Raw genomic sequence first — 21,137 nt, forward strand, 5'->3', positions numbered from 1 at the left:
GGATCATTGGGGCCATTTCACTCACATCAATGCAGGGTGTCAGGGAAGGTGCATGACGCACACCTTTAGGAACACTAGACTGTATAGAAAGTGTGCACTGGGACTTTCTTTCCAGACCAGAAGATTCCAGTGGGGGATGTGGAAATGCCCATAGTGATCCTGGGAGATCCTGTCTATCCCCTTGCTCCCGTGGCTCATGAAGTCTTATACTGGGAACATAGACAACAGCAAGGAGCGCTTCAACAACAGGCACCGAATTACTGTTGAATATGCCTTTGGTCAATTGAAAAGTCATTGGTGCTGCATTTTTGGCAGAGTAGACCTCAATGAGGAAAATATTCCAATGGTCATTGGGGCCTGCTGTACTCTACATAACATTTGTGAAGGGGAAAACTTGTTTTACCCGGAAAGGAGTGCTGAGTTTGATCAGCTGGCTGCTGATTTTGAGCACTCAGATACCAGGGCAATTAGAGGGGCACAGAGGGTGCGTATTTGAATCAGGGAGGCTTTGAAGGAGCATTTTGATGATGATTCCCAGTAATGTGTCTTTATGTGATGCATTTGACTAGGTAATGTTTACTTGCCACCTTGAATGACCCCTGTAGTGCTTGCTTCCTTAGTGTTAATTGTACTGAGCAAATATTCCTGCCTATAGCCAGTGTGTTTGAATGTTAGCACTAATTAACGTGTGTATAACACAAATAAAGACTCATTTTATTTCAAAGACTCAAGTTTAATAACAGGACAAAACACAAAATTTTGGTCAAACAGGGGACAGGGGACAAGTCTCTCAGTTACGGCTCTCATAGCTATATGTAACTCCAGCTTTCATTATGAAACTAGTCCCTAGGGGTGGAGTGCACGGGAGATTGAGAACACACAAGGAATGCGGTGTTGGAGTTTGAGGAGGGCATGGAGCAGAGTTCTGTAGTGGCTGCATAGGGAGTCGTGCACAGATTTTCTCAGACTGCGGTGTAATGAGGGACTTCAGCATTTCTTTCTGGCCCTCCACTAGTTTCATCATCCAACGAAGGCGCTCTGCCGGTGTGGAGGAGTGGGTCCTCAAGGGTACATCTGCAGAAGCCAAAGAAACAATAAACAGAGATAGTATTGAGGGTGTGATCACAGCCACAAATCACAAAGATTACACCCGTCTTTCCCTCTGTTCCTTGGTTAGCACACAGCTTGGCACGAGTCCCAAATATGGTGAGTTCACTGGGGGGTGGGAAGTGAGAATTGGCAGGCAGGGACAAAGGGTTTGGATGGTTTGCAGTTAGGAAGACTTCTCTGAATATTGGTACCCTTTTCCATAGGCTACGGTAATCAAACCCGATATCTAACCCATGATACAAGGGTGCATCTTCTGTGTGTGGCATCAGACTAGCTCCATATGCTGTTTGCATGTATGCCACTCTGTTCCCTGCAGAAATAATTGCTGGGGAGTTGCAGCAAAGTTTCCTATTGTGAGGGGAGAAAGAAGGCAGTTCTGCCAAGAAACTTGCAGTACAGGACTGCAGAATACCTACAGGAAAGTTTCGTAGAGATCTCTATGGAGGATTCCCTAGACAGCCCAATGTACATTAACAAACTTTTCTGATGGGTCCATGCCTCTTGTGAGGTGGTTTTATGATGTCAGTGTAGCAGGGGAGTTACATCGGCGGGAGGAGCATTTCAGTGTATACACCTCTACTGTTTTGTCCACAAAAGCTGACTTTTGCCGACAAAACTGTGTAGTGTAGACAATGCCTAAGTGACTTGCCCAAGGTCACACAGGAAGTTTGTGGAAGAGCAGGGAATTGAACCCAGCTCTCTTGAATTCCCTACTAACCACTGGCCATCCTTCCTCCTCTTTGTAGCTTATGTGTTTCTGTATTCCATAGCTCTATTGCTGTGTCCCAGAAACTAGTCAGTCCCTTCATCTTAGGTAGCTTATTTTTTTAAAATTATACTGCTAAATTTTGGCTTAAACTGTGAATGGATTAAAACATTAAAGCACATCATGCCTTGCATATTTTCTCTGCTTTCACTAATGTAATACATTTAGTGATCTATGGGATTTTACTTCTTACCATTTCTCTTTTGGTTTGTCATTTAATATTTTTAATCATGATTCATACATTGCAAGATGTTAATCAATTTTTATGTGTATCCTGTGTGTGTCCTTATAAGGAAAAAGAAAAATGTTACCTGCAACAGTTCTAAATCGTGCTGTAGGCAAATGATTTGTAAAATTGTCCTAGTCCTTCTCAGTAATTTGGAATCCTGGTACAAAGGAAATATTTGATTTATTTCATTTGATCTTGGCATTCCATTCATCCACTACATACAGAGTCATTTACTCTAATGCTTATCAATAAACTACAGCTAGTGAAAGCCACAGTTTAGCTTTTTGTCTGAGCAACAGAAGCTTTTACATTCAGTGTCTGCCAACTTTTATCTTAGAATGACAATATGGTATCACTAAAAGGGCCTTTGCTACAGTTTTGAGGACTATATAGTACCTGGCTAGATCTGTTTTATGATGCAGACTCCAGCTAAAATGCTTTCTACTTTGTTACCTAGCATTAGCAGCTCAACGCTATACTGAATATACTAGTTACTTTCTGGACTCCGAACAAAACTGTCAATGGGCATAATCATCTTTCAACCCATTTATTTCATATACATAGTTATATACAGCATGAACTAATTTGTGGATTTAAGTCACTCAAGCTTTTTCCAAATTTACAGCAGCTGTTAAAAACAGTATGTGTTTCAGTTCTGACATTGAAATCACAGATGATCTCAGACAAGTATTAAATGCAGTAATATTCTCTTCTAGTACTGGGTCCACATCCTGCTTTGTTTTATCTTGTGACTGTCGAGACAAAACATGTAAGTTGGGGTTTCAAAGCTGTGATAAGCATATTTTGGTTTTGCCCTATGTACTAGTGATGATACACCCACTCATTTTGGCTCATTACCTTACTCGTGACTAATTCTTTTTTGCAGGAAAAAAATAACACAACATAACAAATTAGTCAACTAGAGCTGTAACTGAAAGTAAGCACAGAACATTAAAGACTTATTTTCAAAACCCAGATAAATCTGCTTGATTCTCACTACTAGCATCTGACAAAACTGGCAAATATTCTGTGATGTCTCAGAAGCATAAAACATACACAAGCCTTTGATGTCTTATTTGTTAGAGCAAGTTGTGAAAAATATTGTCTGTTTCAGAGTGGAAAGTAGAACTCTGTGAAACTTGATGGGTTTTTCATGTGGGTTTGCAACCCCAAATGTTTACTCAGTGAATCCACAAATAAAGCAAAATGCAAGTGATATCAACTATTTTGCCTGACTTCCACCAAATTCCAAGAACTAATCGTTGATATGGTTTAAACTCAGGTTCACAAACATTTCAGCAAAGCTGGCCCAAGCTTCGTGTTTCATTATGAAAGTTTTGCGTAGCTCATGTGAAAAGTGCCTAGTATCAACCAGAATTCTTGAGACAAATGCCTGTAATTCTTTCCAAAATTTAAAGCACTTAGGGCTAAATTCTGGCTGATTTTGAGTGGAGCTCTAGAGTGCAGGGTGGTTTCAGGGCTCCTCTTTCCACCTTTTCCCTCTCTGTGTGCAAAGCAGTTGAATTGACCTTTTGTAATTGAATATTGAGTGGGGGACTGTTGGGACGGTGCTGAATCACTATATAGTATCACAATGGACAAGTTGGGTGAACCTGAGTGCTAGAGGATTCTGGGAGCAGGGCCTCATAGCACTAGAGTGTGGAAAATCACTGAAAAGGACAAACTTGCACTTGGCATCAATATGTGTCACAAATGTTTGTCCAGTTCCTGTGTAAGCAGCTATGCTGATGTGGAAGACCAATGGTCATGGCCAGCCAATGGCCAGTTCTCCTGTTGTCTACATGTGGAAGCATGTAATAGTGAATCTGGGGTGAGCTGACCTGAGTCAACTGACCATATAAAATGACGTGACATCAGGTGCTGGAGGGGAGTAGTCCACGATAAGTGAATATTAGCCAATCCCTGCAGTCCCCGCCCAAATTATGAATTAATTGGAATATGCCATATATTTTGCTGGCAAAGCATATTTTGGGGACATGTGACTTCTTTGGGAAGAGGGTATAAGTATTGGGAAGATCACATGGTAGCTAGCTTTTTCTATCTATATCTCATATATCCAAGAGTGCCAATGATACTGTCGGACAGAAGAAGGATTAAGACCCGAGGGCCTCGGGGTAACCTAGACCCTGCTCCGAGGGATCATCGATCAGAGGGTTTTGGGGTAGCCAAGATCTCACTACGAGGGTATCAGAAAATAGACCAAGGACCTGAGGGAACCTGAAGGAGGAAGAGACAGTCGTCACCTAGGAGTGGTAGCAATCCCACTTTGTTTACCAATCAGGATACTGTGTGGGGCCAGCATAGATACTGAGGGTTTATGCCTGGGAAATTGAGGCTTACTAAGGAAAGGCATTGTATAGTCCTTTCTATTTGTCTGTGATATCTGCTTTTCAATAAACAATAGCTCTGCACTGAAGATACTGACTTTTTGGTCTTCGCTGGCATGGTCACTGAGTGCCAAGCTGTGGGCACATGAATTGATCCCCAGCTCAACAGTTGTCTTTGGGGTGTGTGACCCAGATCATTACACAGTGCAAACTGCACCTTTTTAACAATAAACCTGGCCCATCACCCCAGAAGGCATTCCTTATGCCTCCACACTGCTTGAGCATTAGGGGTCCCTCAAACGTTCTACTGTCATGGCCCTGAGAATATTTACAATATATTTTCAACATCTTGAAAATATATTTAGCAAAGTGAAATGTACATGCCACTTTTTTAATATGGGAAATTTGCATAATTTGTTCAATTATTACTGAATTTTGGGGCTGTACACCACATTTGATCAGAAAACAGTGCCTTAGCTTCAGTATCCTCCTTCCCCACTCCCAACACAATGAGGTAAGAATGAAAACACTTCTACAGTGCTCTCCAGGAAACAGAGAAATTTAGAAGGAAAGGTTTTTTTTACAAGAACCCTCCTATCCCCTGAAACAAAAACAAAACCAAAACATACATGATTTATGACAAATGCTTTAGAAATAAGAGTATTGAAATTAAATGAATCATACAGTTTGCTCATGATTTAAAAACCTAGTAAGCAATTCTGATTGCAATCCCAAATCACGCCCACATACCTCCCCTGAGTTAGCTACATTTTTTTAACTAGAAATGACTGATTGAAGAGCAGATTTTCCAGCTGCAAATAGGTATAAAACACTTGGGGCCAAATTCATCTCCACTGAAGTCAATGGAATTACACCATTGATTAAAGTGATCATTCCTGGACCAAATTCTAAGTTACTAAGTAACCACCATTTTTAGTAATAATACTTAAACTAAAATATTTCTGATTTTTCTCTCTATATATACATACATACTTCTCAAACTGATCTCTCTCTCTGCCTCATAGAGCTAAGGTCCAGAGAGATGGAAGTTTATTTCACCCACCTCCTCCCCCCTTCATTCTAAGTTCAGTTCAATTCTTGTGCAAGGCTGCTTCCAAAAATCCACTCTTGGACCCATATATCCACAAATGAGACAATTATGCCCCTACTCCTCCTCATATACACACACTTATTTTTTATCATTCTGTTTCTTCATCAACAGGTTACATAATTTCTCCATTCAGAAGAATCATATAACAGAAGCGTAGCTGGACTTGGAAAACTGTTTGTATAAAAATGGCATCTTCCTCTCAACAAAACTGTAATCTTTGTATATTTGGAGTCTTAACCACTTACGGTGGTGACTTATTTATTTATTTTACTTTTGTTAGTCCAGCAGAAGCAATAGAGCTAAAACTGAGCTAGCTGGATTCTATTACCCTTTGCATATGTTCCATAGAATTATTAACTAAGACTTTGGTTTAAGTACAATTTGTTATAAACTTAATTAAGCCAGTGCAAACCTTTGTGTGGTCACACTTCTGTGTGTTTACCACTGCCTTATATTGATTTGGCTTAACTAAAAAACAAAATCTGCATCTGATGAACTGGGTTTCTGCCCACGAAAGCTTATGCCCAAATACATTTGTTAGTCTTTAAGGTGCCACAGAACTCTCGTTTTTTGTTTTTTTTTGTTTTTTTAAAAAAGTTAGTTAAACCAATGCAACTTTTATATGTAGAAAAGGCCTAAGTGCCAACTAAAAATCTGTATTATTGGTGATGAATGATGCATGAATCAGGAAGAACACACTGCTTGTCTGTCAGTTCTATAGAAGAATGGGCAGAAGTGATAGTCAGAAACACTACCTTTTTGCTTGGGAGCAGTGCTTATTGGATATGGACATCAGTGAGAGAAAATACTCATGGAATCTGTGATGACATTTTTAAGGAGGCACTTTTGAGAGGATTGCTACTCTTCAATAGTTTGTGAAGGATTGAATCCATACAGATACCGAGATCATGCCCTTCTTTCCCCACTAGAACCCATTTTACTTTTGGATTCCGGAATGTCATTTGTCTCTCCAGCAAGTAGGTACCTTACCAGGGCAGTATTACTTTTGATTAAGTGAAATATTCATGAAAATGTATTGTTCTGTTGTACTCTAAAATTCCTACTCCATGTCCATCTTTTCAACCTTGTAGATTCAATTTTCGCCTTGAGGGAGTTATAGCCAGCTGTATTTTAGCGTTCCCATAAACCAGTTACTCATGCCACAAGTGAATTATGTTCTTTTCCTTTGGATCCCCCCACCAAATTTTTCTCAGAATATGAGGCCAGACATATCTCTAGCCCAGTCTGCCAAGGAAAAAGCAGTAATCTTACCAAAAAAAAAAAAAAAAAATCCATCTGCATTTGATTTAGCTAGTTTGTTAGCACATTAGCCCTGCTTGTTCCTGCTGAAAGCTGGTGTGAGGGTTAAGATCTGCTAGGCTAGTCTATAAGTATTTGATGTTTGTTTTAAAACATTAGCACCTTTACACCTACGACCCAACAGGCACCCACTCCATCTCCCTGTTGCTACACTGAGTATCACACAATAATAATATCACACTGCTAAATGATCAAAGCCTGCTACAGAATCTTCCCTTTGTGTAGGCAGAGACCTAACAGGCTTCAGTTTGGTGTCCAGGTATTTCACTCATTCTAGGCTGCAGAATATAAAGCAGCCTGAAGATTTCAGTCAAAAAATGAAATTTGTTACTGGCTTCTCCATATGTGCCAAAAGGTACCTCATCTGAATATAGATCTGCTGTTTGTGAAATTTAACCAATAGAAAAGTTGCCTTTTCTGTTGATTTACTCTGTGACAAAGTGGTCTGGTGCCAAAATGGGAATATGTGTGCCATCTGTCTCCCCACTGCAGTTTGGGAACCCCATTGCTGCAAAACCATCCACTACGTCCAGCACATTACCCAGCACATTGTCACAGTCCTTCGCAGCAGGAGGCAATTAATGGACTTGTAAACTTGCATCACAACAGCCCCCGTGAAGGATTTCCCAACTCCAAATTGATTCCTGACTGATCAGTATCATTTGGGCACCGCAAGTTTCCACGGTGCAATTGCCTCTTGCTTCTCCACTGTCAGTGCAGATCTCATTTTAGTGTCGCTGGCTGGGGTGAACATTCTGCAGTCACTGCTCCTCATCCCAAACCCGCCTGACACAATGCGATCCCACGAGTCAGTACTTGTTTCTCAGGCCCAGAACCAGCGCTCCCCCATCTGAAGCTGCTCCCTGAACACTGTCAACAAACTTGAATTGTTTCTATGTTCCACAGCAATCTAGCCTCCAAGGAATCATCATGTTCCCCACGGCTCCTTTTGCGGCTCTGCAAATACTGCAGGATCAAGCAGCCTATGCTGGCAATGCTCATCACAATAACGCAGAGCTGTGTGGGACCTATGTTTCTGTCACAGATGGCAGACAGCGAGTTACATGGTAGAATAGCTACTCAGGGTGCATTACTCTCTGCATTGATACAAGCGCTCCTATGGAGGACATGCAACACAGACACAAGGAGCGGAGCATGGACACACATGCAATGTAATAACTGTGTCGGCTAAACACCGACGTGACTTAGGTCAACATAATTCTGTAGCATAGACATGGCCCCACTTTGTAATGAATTAAGCTAAATAGGAACTCTTGTTGCAGAATAGGGGAGCCCACACCTGGCGTTATTCAGGAACAGCTACTGCTCTTGAAATATACACCCGGCCTTAATCCACATTAACTTTCGTGGACTTGTCCACATTTGAAATACTAAAGCGGTGCAGCTGCGCCACAGGAGTGCTTCAGTGTAGACACTACCTATGCCTTTGGGAGGGATTCTCCTGTCAGTGTACGTAACCCACCTCCTTGAGGGACCATCTCATAGAAGTTCCATACAGGCATTGATTTCTTCAATTTCTTTGTGAAAAACCTCATTATCCTCTGTATCCTGCATGACTAAACTATTGTTGTGCTGCTTAAACTTCAGCCTAATATTTTTTTTTTATATTTTTTTCAATAATTCTCTCAGGATAACTGTACAGTATTTCATAATGGGAAAACAGAACAGCATTTTCTGTTTTGATCAGGCAATGCTTGAAGTTGACATGAGTATCAATGTTCATCTACACCAGCCCCTCTCCACGAGGTAAGGGGAAATGAGGGCGGAGGGAGGGGAGACATATAAACAAAACAAAAACCTGTTATAAAGAGTTTTGCTTGTTAAACACACAATTCTGATGCTCTTATTCACACTGAGGAGACTAATCATAGATTACCACACTACTTAATATGAACAAGAGTGTCCATATCTAACCATAAAAGTGCCAAAGTGGAATACAAGTGCATGTAAATACAATTCAAGACTTGTAGCTGTGAGATTAAAGTATCTGGTGTACCACAAAACCTGAATGTAAGGAACTAGAATATTCCTCTGCAGCTGGTTTTATGATGCAGAATATTTAAGTGTGCTTGAAAGAGATAGTTAATTTGTTTTGAAAATAAACATGCTTTCATACAGTATTTGCTGATCAATTTTGGCTACCCTTATCCTTGCTGAATAGTAATTTACTTAAAGAGTAAACTCTTTGATTTCAGATCTAGCTGCTAAACCTGGATCTAAGGAGAAAACTGTTTAGATATATGTTCTGGTTTGGTTTTGAATTATCCCAATGATGCATGAAGAAAAATAACTGATATGTTGTCACAAAGAAGAAATAATGCCATGTCAGTGTGTGTGTTTTTGCTCCTCTCCCACTTATTGAGCGTTATTGGGACATATTTAGACATTTGAACTCAGAACACTTTCTTTTTCAACATACCAGAGTAAGTGTTGGTGCCTTAGAATGCTGGACACAATGAAGGACAGACAATACAAAATAAGCAAACACAACTTATTTTGATTGTAACCATGGTTTCATCAGTGAGCACTTCTATTGTTAGTACATCATTTTAAAGGGGGTAAAACAACCGCTCTTTATGATACCAAGATAGATTTGAATTCAACATGACAGAATGTTGAAGGAAGACATGATACTTAAGGAAGTATATTACAGTATTTATATCATTTCTAAGAGGTTTTATAATTACTGAAATAAGACAACTGTAAGTATGAATTGGTTTATCTGGATTATTATATTCTTTCATGAAAAACTGAAATTTTGAAAGGTGACATTGTGAAATGCTAAAGTAACATGATATACTGATATTTATCTAGTTCAACTCATTAGTTATTAAATGACAGTATCATCCTTAACATTGATATCACTTTGTGGTTATTTCACCTAATGAGTGTTTGTGGATGAATTTGATGACTTCACAATACCTAGACCCTGAAAAGACACTCTGAATAAATAAATAGTTTCCCAGATATTTCTCTCTGACAGCATGACTTGTTTTAAATTTTATACAAAACATGGAGAACTACAGTTCCTGAGACCCAGAGCAGGCTAACTACTTTAGAGATGTTAATTGTGAGTATTGAGGTCACACACAATGAAAGATGCAAACCAGTGGGGGAAACCTGTCAGAAACCAAATAGATGCAGATGAATTCCAAACTCTTTTCCAGAAGGCAGCTTTAGCAGAAGAGAAATTTCTCATGAGCACTTCAGATACTGACTGCCAAAGAACTAGCATTAGTACAATATTAAGGCTACAAGATCAAGCCTTCCAAAGTTTGTCTTTACATTAGGAATTTCCAAAGATACCATATTTTCCATTGTACATTTTAGATAAGGTATACTTAAATAAATACCTTAATGTATTGCTATTATCAGCCAAAATCAGGAATAGAAAGATGAATGTGTGTAATAGAGTCAGATGAACAGTGTTGGATCAATCTGATCTGTTGGAATGTCCTGACTTTTGAGTACTCAATCTCACAATCATAATGCTTCATTAGTACTAGTTTGGGGACATATTTTTGTATTGTTTCCTGGGGTCATCAATTTACGAACTCTGTTAACTGTTAAATATTTTGTCTCTGTTGCTATATATCTTACACAAGTTATAATCTCTGCTGATTTTGGACAGCAGTGTGCCAGTATTTTAATTTCATGTATTTCATTCCTATATTTGTTTAATGTGCTTTGCATATTGTGGGCCAAATTCTGCTCCCAGTTACACAGGGACAATACTAAACCACAAAGTTGCATTAAAATCAGAATGTAACCCAATATTTTAATTTTGTTGTTAGTCAGCTGAACATGAGCTTCCAGTGCAGTGATGTAACCAAATGCGCTAATATATAATCCTTCTGTATTAGCCTTCTGTATACAATCTCTTCAGTTGAGCAGATAAAGTTATAAAAAAATTCAGTGGTTGGAAGTTGAGGCTAAACAAATACAGACTGGAAATAAGGTGTAAATTTTTAACAGTGAAGGTAATTAATCATTGAAAAAGCTTTCCAAGGGTTGTGGTGGATTTTCCATCACTGGTCATTTTAAAATGAAGATCGGATGCTTTTTCTAGGAAACATGTTCTAATTCAAACAACAATTAATTCAGGGGCCTTTTATAGCCTGTGTTCTGCACAGGATCTATTAATTTATGAAGACAATGGAGCTATGACAATTTGCTCCAGCTGAGGATCTGTCCCAACCAGGGGCGTGCACAGGAATAAAAATGTAGCTGCTTTTGGAAGGGCACTTTTTGTGCCTCCCATGGCCAGAGGAGCTTGCTGCCCTCTCCCCTTCATGGCCACTGTGGAGCTACCTCTCCACTGAAGGCCGGTGGAGCTATCACCTCCCATCCCAGTGCAGGGCAAAAGGAGCTTGCTTTCCTGGCCCCGAAGTTCTGTGTCCCCACCAATTGGGGGGACCTGTGCCCCTGCCTGGCCCCCTCATGTACACAACCTGGTCCCAAAGGGGAAAATCCTATGCCTGTCTTGCCAGCTACATAGGGTTATTAATATTGTCAACTGATCAGAAATGTGAATTTTATAGAATATTCAGTCTTACAAAACATATGAAATCGATGTCTGTTCTAGCTGATATGACAAATATAACAAGAAAAACTTAAATATAAGCTTGTCTTGTTCTAAATATGGATTTTATTTCACTTGCTATCTCTAAGTATAGCTCTAGAGATGTCATAAACAAACGCAAACCTTTGCAAAATTTGCATGTGCAACTTACACATCTAAGCATAATTAGTTACCATGGTAAATATCCAGTATGCTGTCCAGGAATTTAATCTTACAATGCATTTTAATTTAATTGGAAATATGGACCATATCACTTATTAAGATATACTAAAATAAATCGTCTCATTTGAAATAATCCATCCTGAGTGATTATTGTTTAGTGGGATTGTTAAAAGTGTATAGAGTAGGAATCAAGAACTATATTAAGGAAAGGCACCAAAGCTAATCAATTTCTATATCAAAAGCAACAAACAAATGTGCTAGTTTTCCCCACGCATAAGAACCATCCACATGAACAAGGTAAGTAATGGTTCATCGTGGTATATAATACTTATATGAAAGGTATGGCAGCAATCATCCAACTAATCTGATTATTCAATAATTGTCTCACCTATGGAAGGGAGTCTGCAGGGAGCCAGGCTGCAGAGACAACCAGATGATTTAAATTAGTCTCAGAATGACTGGTTTGTTGCCAATAATATCTCTTGATTTTGGTAATTGGCCATCCTCTGCATCAGGAGGTGATGTTTAAGAATACATAGTTGCTTTACCTTTTTGGCTGGATTAGCTACTGCAGAACTTGCTGTTTGGATGGGGAAGACAGGCCAAATGTTTAACTATCCCCCATGCTATTTTTAGGTTTCTTCCAAGTCCCAGATTGATTTTATAGGAGATTGCGGTCAATAAATCTTGATTTATCATCCCTTTTTCCTTCAGGTTTTCAGAACAAATCTTTCAGTTTTTCACCATTAATCTTCTTCTCTGACACTAACCACTCTTTTTCCTCACACAAAACATTAAAAGAACAGGAAAAAAGAAATGAAGTGACCTGCCTCTTGGAAAACATTCTGCCACAAGCAGCATTATTTTTCTCCTTCTCTGTCCTCCTCCTCCTTGTAGTCAGAGGGCTGGATAAAGCATAGGCATTATAAGCCCATGTCACAGGTCCTGGAGTCTTGTGATTACATCAGAATTTGAATTTACTTTCTTTGAAAAAATGAAGGTGTCTAGCTGTTATGGTTGCAAAAAAAAGCTTGAAAACGTGACACTGGCACAGTAGTCACCTAATGCCTCCCAAGCACCCTCTCATGCTTTGGGTTCCCTCTCTGGCCACCCACTTCATCTTCCCCTTCATTTGGGCCTCCTTTAAGAACTCACTCAGTCTCCAGTGACCTTCTAAATTCAACCCTTTAATTTGCTTTTCACTAGTTCTTCAGGAGTTCTGGCCAGAACTCTGCAGGAGCCATACTTGCTCCTCAGGACAGGGGGGGCTCTCCTGTATCTGAAGCTGGGTGGTGCTGCCACTTCAGGTGAAAGAAATGGTCCTCTGCCATTCCCCCTGGCTCTCTGGGAGGTTTGGGGTTTCCTGCCACTGCTGATCTAAGTAAGAGATGAGGCCATGGCGAAGAAGTGGAAGTACAGAGGCAGAACCATGGGGGTCCCTTACTTAAGCATGGGTCGGGCCCTGGAATGTCTTAATGCAACCTTGGTCATCTATTGTTATTAGAGGTGGCTGGAACACAGGATTTCCATTTTGCAGGACATTTCACCATTTTGAAATCTGGTTTCATTCCAATTCAGATGAAGTAATTTTTTCAAAATTTCCCGTGAACCTTAAATACCCTGATATTTTTATTTTGGAAACACCAACACATGTTGAGTTTAAATGATATACATTCCTCAGGACTTCAGCAGCTTCTGACTGACATTCATATGGTTTCCCAGCATCCTGGGGAGCAAGCTGACCCAAGAATCTGGAAGCACTAGGGCAGTTCGTATGGTGGAGCTGTGCTACAGCAATGGATCTGGAAGCCCAGGCTCCCCAGCAGCCTGCCAGGCCATAATTCATAACTGGAAACCCAGATTACTTATGCATTACTCTTGTTCAAGATAGGTATTAGACTTGTAAGGGTGTGTTTGGTGTTTAGACTCTATAAAATGCTTGTAAGTTACTGCATGCATTGATCATACTTGTAAGGTCTGTATCCCATGCTACAAGGTAAAACATAAGTTTGTTTTATAATTGTAAAAATGTCTGCTCTGAACTTGTGAATTCAGAGAGGAAGGATAGCTCCCCATGCCCATCCAGGAGGACTATCAAAATGAAATGGGCTATAGAAGGACAAAAGCTTTGTTGATAGCACCACACACCCAGAGAGAAGTACATGCAGAAGGCCTCATCCCCTTGGTTTGAATACTAGAAGAGGGAAATAAAAAATAGTTGACATGAAGATTTTTCATCTCTTTCCTGTTTGGATTCTTACAAAGGCTGGAACTAAGAAACAAGAAGCAGAGATCCTCTGAAAAGCTATTAATTGCTGACAGATTATTACTTTTGGAACCATAGACTAAACTCATTTATACATACAAATTGCCTGCTTTAACCTGTAAATAACTCTCTCATTTCATTTTCCTCAATGAATCCTTAATTAGTTTACAACATTGCCTTTTTATGAGATCTAAGGTACAAATCGATCTTGGGTAAGTGACTGGTCTGTTGAGACTGGGAGCAACCTGAATACTTTGTGATTTTTGGTATAAATGACCACTTATCACTAAGTCCAGCTTGTTTTGATGGCAAAATAGATTGGAGAGCCCAAGGAGACGGACTGTGACTCCATGTTAAGACTGTTACAGTGAGACAGGAGTTCTCATTTGCTCCTGGGTTGGTGAAATCTAATTATAGAACATATCACCAGTTTGGGGTGTCTGCCCTGCTTTTGACAGTCTGTCCTGGGATTGGCACTCTGTCGTGAACCACCCCAGACAATGTGACATCTGGAACTTCCACTGATGACAACTAGTAAGCGGCCAGGCTTTAGCAGACGCTCTGGAATAGTGATGGTGCCAGGCTTTGCCTCATTTCATTAGGAGTGAAATATACCCCTTTGTAGAGGGCCCTCCTCTGCACTATAAAAGCCCTGCAAAGAGATGGGGGTGAGAGAGCAGAAGAGCCATGCACTTTGCACTCCAACTCTAAATAGATCCATATGGAGGAACATATTGGAGCCAGGCTAGGTGGGCAAGTTAGGGGGTCTGTGGAAGAAGGGTACAGAAAGGCAGTAGTGTATCATGGACTGTGCAGTAGGTTCCATATCTCCATATAGTTCCCCCAGATGAAGCTCTTTTATTAATAACATTTATCTTAAAAGCCCCTTCACTTTGAAATAATATTATAAGCCCAGAGAGTCTTCAGTCTCATTTCTTAGCTTCCATCTCTCTTCTGTGGTTAATGATTTAAATATTCAGGTTTTGTGTACAGTCAGTATATTTATTTTTACAAATAATGTGTGTTAAATTGGCAGACAAGTGAGGTTTAAAATATGGGCCATCTGTTTAGTGTTATTTTATGTTAGCTGCTATCAGATTCATTTTTCTTACCTTATAATAGACCTAACTTTTTAATACTTTTGTATGACATATTAGATATGTATCAAACTAAGTAGTAAAGGATTTTATTCTGTTTTACAGAGACTGAACAGAATGATATTTAACAAATGCTAGTAACTGTGATGTCAGAGTCGAGGTATCCAGCTATTCTATCTCACCCAGAAAAGGGAATGCCAAGCAATTTTAATGAATGATTCTTATGGAAGGTTAAACAGGGTGAAATCCTTGTCACATTGAAGTCAATGGGAGATTTGCCATGGATTTAAATGAATCAGGATTTCACCCATAGCTCCTTAGGCCAACACATACCATCTATATTGCTGTATATCTTTATTTAAACAGCACAGGTTCCAGTGAGCTAGCAAATGTATGTGTTCACTTTTTAAATGTTATTAAACTAAGTATCTTACAACCATTTGGATGGTAAATATTTTATTTTATAGGTGTTTAAACCATTGAGAAAAAGATTTGTGAAGTCTTTTCGCCTTCTGTTCAGGTGTTTATTGCTCAAATAGACCTTACTTGTAAATTTTGTCTTTTTACTTCTGGAAACTAGTTGGTGAAATACCTTCTACAGTGTAAGGCCCCAATTCTGCAAAAACATAGCCACATGCTTAAATGTAAGCACATAATTAGCTCTGTTCAGCCCTTATATCTTTTTGTGATATTTGGCGTTTCTACATGTATAGTTTTTCCTTCCTGGATGAAGAATTTTCTGTATCAAATTCAAGCTTCTTATCCTTGCATTCAAAGCTCTTAACAAGTCTTTCCTTAGTCTATTTTTTGTTGTCGTTTCTTATCACATGCCTGCTAGGATTGGAATTCCTTCTCTCTCACTGTGCGCCAGGATTTAGGCACCATTGCCATCCACAAAACTCCTTTTCAGCTTCCACCTAGCCCCCAGTAGGCACTTCAACTTTTTCTGTAAACATCCCTAACCACCACAGTTTCTGCCTGTGGCATGCACACCACTGCCTCAGGCAGATACTCAGATGATTAAACCCCATCATGATCCTCAGTGAAGGATCATGTGAAGACAAATGTTGTTTGCCCCACCTATCTTACCTATGGGGCTGGAAATGATAGGAGTGCTCTGAGCATGTCTAACTCCATGCAAAATACCACGAGGGTAGAGGAGGTCTCACTTATAACCTTTAGCCCAATGATTAGGGACTTCAGCTGGTGAGAAGGGATTTGAATGGGACACTCACCTCTCACAAGTGAGTGCCCTACTCACTGGGTAGCTTTCTTAATCACAGGGGATTTCTTAATCTCTCCTGTTGAAGCTGTTCCTCTGTGTATAAATAAATACATGTGCATTGAACCAGAGAGAGCAGGAGAATGACTCTATATTGCAGTGATTAGTGATGTGGAAAGTCCATGGTCAAATCACTTCTCAGGCAGAAGAAGTCATGAACCACAGTCTCCCCCATTCCACTTAAGTTCCCTAAGCACTGGGCTCAAGGTTATAAGAGAGGCCTCTGCCTTTCCCCTTGGCTGTTTTGTGTGAAGTTAGGCATGCCCCACCATTGTTCTTACAAGAAATGGCTTAGGTACCTGACTCCAGGAGAGTGGTTCCCAGCTGAATCCCAAGCAGCGATAGGTTCCTTCTTGCAGCTTGGACTAAGGTGTCTAAATCCCAGGGAAAGGTAGGACTTAGGACATCTCTCTTCTCAGCACCTGTTATTGGCTAGCTTAGGTAGCTCCCTGTCCGGCAGGTTGGCTTTTGTGGATCTCATTCTCAGCTGCCTAACTCTCTCCAACTCTTGTATAAGGAGTCGAAGTGCCTGAGCCACAATAGCCACACTGCTATTTTTAGCAAGCTAGCTTGAGCCAAGCTAGCATAAGCCTGAGTAGCTGGGCTGGGGGGGCTTGCTCCCAGCTGCACTACTGCAGCTTAAAAGTTATACAGTGAATGCTTAAGTCTCTTTGGGGTTCTAGACCCAGGTCTCCCCAAAAGCATTTCTGCTGCATTGTCTAGACTATAGGTGTTTCTGTTCAGTCAAGTTAACTTAATGTGATTGAAAACCCACTTAACACTAATGCACACTTAACACAACATTAACTCCTTTAGCATCATTCCAAGATGAAATGGGACATCATCTTGATTTTATAGATAGGGGAAACTGAAGCACACAGAAGTTACAAATCCATGGCATAGAACTCAGGTTTCCTGACGCCTGCTCTGGTACCTGAACCATTGGACTGGCCTGGAGGTCCTAAAGTGACAGCAAAAGAAACCTTTCAGCTTTGTAATGAATATTTTTGGCTTTTGGGAAGTTAGCTGGAAACCCATCTCCTTGCTTCGATGTAGCTCTGGAAAACTTTGGCTTTCTCTATTAATCACCAGCTGAGAAATAACAGTTGTGTTTTCTTAATGAGACTGCTAGGCAGGAGCTTCTGATTGGCTAATTACATGCAGCTGTGTGCTGCCTTGAACAAAGTTTGCATGTAACCCCTCTGGAGAGCTGCTTTTTTTGTGTAAAACTTCTAAAATTTTCTCTCCCATGCTAATGTTGGGCAGTTTTGTTTTCATTTTTAAAAAATAAAATAACCCATTCATCCGGGTGTATTAGATTTGACTTGTTTCCATCTTAAGAAACTAAGGAAAAATCAGAACCAGAAGAATTTCTTGAAGAAAAAGAAGATTGTTTTAGAGAAAATTGACTACCCGCTTTAAGTTTTGAAGTATTAAGCTCAAAAATTATTCTACCCTTATGGGAGAATGGACACTGAGAATGGAGGAGCAAAAAAATCCACTAAGATACACAATACAAACTGGAGTGAAGGAAGAGCATAAACAAAGATGACAGTAAGTTATTTTTGTAAAAATTTTATCATTAAGGAAATCCATTTGCTGTATTTTACAGTTGTGTTTGTTAGTTGTAAATACTATGATTAAGGTTGAAATACTGCTTTCAGTGGTACTTCTGCCTTTTCACAAGCTTATATGATAACTTTCTGGAATATTCTCTTTTTGGGGCTCAAATTTTGCAAGCTTGTTGTGAGTTGAAAGATGTTTTTGTGGCTTGCTCTATTATTATTATTTATTATGGGGGCAGGTAGTTCATTTTGTCTATGTTTGCCTTTTACAAAGAGGGAAAGAAAATATTTTTCCCATTTAAAACAAAAACCAGCCAACCTTGCTCACCTATTATTTCTCCTCTTCCCCGCCTCCCTTTTTTTGATAACCGATGATAGATGAGGTTTTGATATCTGGCATGTAAATAAATATTATAGACATCCTTGGTCATTACTAAGTTTGAAAATAATTTGGATAATAACGGTATAAATTGTTAATGCTACTGTATGTGCACACAGAAAAATTCACTAGTTTTTAGCAGTGGCACTCGAAGATATTGCAAATACATGTATTTTTGTCTTAGTATTTGCTTTCCCATCTCCCTTATTCTTCCTTAATGCATTTCTTTTTTAGCACATTTGTCTTCATTTAATTTCCTAAGTTAAAGAAATGTTAAGGTTGCACGGACACTTAATATCACTAAATAAAAGGACTGCTATGTCGAGTATGTTCTATGCCTGCCTATCACTAGCTTGCTTAACAGATTATGGTGTTATAAAAATATATATCTCAAAACATACAATGAGAGTAACAATACTGAGTTAATATGGTCATTGTAATCTTAGTTTTTGTATTTTCTCAGTTAGTAATACTTAGGATCCCACAATTGGGTACACACAGGTGGCCCCATGATGAAATTAGTGGTGTTTCCCAGAACTGTACAGAAGTGGGGAAGCCTGATTGGTCTGTGTTGGTGGTGAGGAAGTTCTTGAAAGCTGGCATTCATGAATTAACAGATCTAGAGCTGAATTAACACGGGGGGTGGTTGTGCTAGTTGTGAAGTGTGTGTCTCTGGTTACAAGATAGCAAATGGCATGTTGTTAAATGGCTTAATTTCTCAACTTCTTGCTTTTGAGGTTTTGTTGGGTATATATTGTGTGTAGCATCTTATCTGATGTGCAACATAGTCTTTTGTGTATTCATACACATATGCCTACACTGGCTTTCAAAATAAAAGTGAATGGGTATTTCTGCTGCCCCAGTGCTTATCCAGAAGTGTGTACTGTCCCCCCACACACTCCCTTTTTGTTGGTCTGGTTGCAGGTCTGATTGTGAATCCAAACTTATACCGTACACTGGTATACTTTTATATACTGCAATTTCTGCCCTACCAGTGCCAGGTTTTGTTAATTTAGAAGACAACTCCATATAGATTGGTCACTTTCAAGAATTTCTTCCTTCCCAGTCATCTTTCTCCCAGTCTGTTCTGTGATCATAACTGAAAAGCTCTCTGTAGTGAGTAGAATAGCTTCCTTTTCTATAAGGCCCTGACCTTGTACCTGGCTCCCTGTATGATCAGTTTTAATGTTCCGATAATTGTTTTTCTTGTTTAAATGCTGAATTTTTCTTTTAAAAGATATTAATGCCAGAAATCCAGCATTTGTCTAACCCCCACACCCCAAACACACCAGAACAAACCAGTGTGTGAGTGCAGTGAAGGGGGATAAAGAAACAGATTTCAGTTTCAAGCCTCCAAGTGATTTATTGTAAAGATTGTGGTGGTGGGAGGTGGGGGAGGAGAAACGTTTTAAATATCATGAGACATTGATTCTTGGTAGCAGTTGCTTACTTCCTCTGTTGGGAGTCTGCAGAAGCTGCATTGCTTAACCTTGCAGAGAGGGAGGAGGAGGAGGATGCTTCATGTCCTTGTGTTGCTAAGAAATGACTACTTTCAATGATGAAATGTTGACCCCTCTCATGTGCTAGATCTGGATGGACAGTGTAGGATTTTAGGAACATACAAATATGCTGGCGTGTCAGACCGAGAGTCCACCTAGCCCAATATCCTGCCTTTGACAAAGGCCAGTACTGGGTGCTTAAGAGGAAGGTGCAGGAAATAAAAAATGAACAATTATTGCATGATGGGTCCATATGAGACCGTTTCACCTACCTTTATGCAGTTTGTTGGTTACTCTAATACATGACTGTCACCCTTCATTTTTTATTCTAACTGGAACAAACTGGGATGCTGTTACTCCTGCTTTGCTGTAGTTTTTAACATGGAATGTCTCAAGAGTAGACTACATTAAAGGGAGTAACAAGTGAATAAACAGTTTAATGTTGTTCATTAGGGACTGTAACAAAGGGAGGGAACACATTTGGGCAAACAAAAAACTGCAAACTGTACTCACTGATCACATAAAAGTCACTTCAGTACTCTAGCTTTTACATATAGGTGAGTCCAGTAACTTGGGACTTTCCAGAAGATACTTGGTGGTCAGACCTTTAAACTAGGTCTTCACTAAAAGCATCTTTGAAAAGTTCCACAAGGCTGAGAAGATAGATAAACCAGCAGTCCCTTAGCTTTCAGTGTTCACTCCCCAAGATTAAGGCAGATATAAATTACCCTTTCCTAGCTACAGGCTACCTTCAGCTTCACTGAAAGGGACAAGCTTTGCCATCCGATTTGTATGCACAACTTTAATTGGCTCGTAATGAGTGAGCATGCATATTGGAACCCAGCTTACCTCTCTCTTCACCTGAATGTTTGAAATGGGGCACCTCAAAATTACCGTAGTGACTTCTGATGCTACCTGTAGAATGTCTTTAGGGGGAAGAGAACTGCTTTAAAGAAGTCCTGAGTTCTCCTTTGCCAAAAGGATTGTAGCCATCAACCAGAGATTCAAAAGTAAGACATGTAAAGTGAGGTAGCATGGGGAGCCCTTGAAGCCATGATGGGTTTGTTAAAGGCCATTAGGAAAAAAACTTGTAGATTGTCAATGTGCTTTCACACAGGTGACACTGTAATGGCACTTGTTTAGTTTATACCCCCATAGTATATGTTCCTCTCTAGACCCTTTCCAATCTCACTTTCCCCTGTACTCCACTGAAATGGATCTCACCAGATTCTCTAATGACTTCTTCCTGGTCAAAGCTCAGAACCGGTACTTCATACTCATCCCTCTTGACATGTTGGCTGCCTTTTGCACCATTGAAACTTTTTAAATTTTGTCCTCCCCAGGTTCTCCTCCTATCTAATTGCTCCTTCAGCATGTCATCTGGAGGATCCTCATCCCCC

General features: G+C 39.8%; 1 protein-coding gene and 1 long non-coding RNA gene across 3 annotated transcripts in view; one reads left to right on the forward strand and one right to left on the reverse strand.

Moving 5' to 3' along the window:
- Positions 1-732: 732 nt before the first annotated feature.
- LOC137160552 (uncharacterized) lies at positions 733-17,126 on the reverse strand. The gene is made up of 3 exons (XR_010921922.1): positions 16,594-17,126; positions 2,188-2,262; positions 733-1,074 (listed from the first exon to the last, which is right to left on the reverse strand). It is a non-coding gene; the product is annotated as an uncharacterized lncRNA (long non-coding RNA).
- A 508-nt stretch (positions 17,127-17,634) lies between these two features.
- The window catches only part of PPFIA2 (PTPRF interacting protein alpha 2), a 534,766-nt gene continuing 531,263 nt past the window's right edge, over positions 17,635-21,137 (forward strand). For both annotated transcript variants that reach the window (XM_067559878.1, XM_067559879.1), the window contains exon 1: positions 17,635-17,848. The gene's annotated coding sequence lies outside the window, so the exon portion shown is untranslated. The remainder of the gene's footprint in view (positions 17,849-21,137) is intronic.

The sequence above is a fragment of the Emydura macquarii genome, unplaced genomic scaffold (assembly GCF_026122565.2).
Source record: "Emydura macquarii macquarii isolate MOO-44397 ecotype Brisbane River unplaced genomic scaffold, CSIRO-AGI_Emac_v2 contig_2205, whole genome shotgun sequence".
NCBI lineage: Eukaryota > Metazoa > Chordata > Testudines > Chelidae > Emydura > Emydura macquarii.